Source organism: Nanorana parkeri, unplaced genomic scaffold (assembly GCF_000935625.1).
Source record: "Nanorana parkeri isolate BGI_ZX_2015 unplaced genomic scaffold, ASM93562v1 scaffold379, whole genome shotgun sequence".
Classification (NCBI taxonomy): domain Eukaryota; kingdom Metazoa; phylum Chordata; class Amphibia; order Anura; family Dicroglossidae; genus Nanorana; species Nanorana parkeri.
Genome location: NW_017306647.1, coordinates 784,960 through 785,217, shown reverse-complemented (window position 1 = coordinate 785,217; position 258 = coordinate 784,960).

Below are 258 nucleotides of genomic sequence, written 5' to 3'. Positions count from 1 at the left end.
TAGAAGTATACACCGTCTGGGCCGATTTAAGGAGACGGCTCCTGTTTTTCTCACACAGACAAAGGACACACGGAGCCATGACGGCCATGCAGGAAAATCCTATTAGTGCTGAGCAGAAGGCAGCGGCGAACGAACCGACGCATCCATTATTATTTCTATTCGCAGGAGCGCGGAACGCGCGGCGCAGACCGCCCTTTGCAGGGGGAATATTATTATCCTCGCGGCGCCTTCGCTATTTCTATGAAAAGGGAAGAAGAG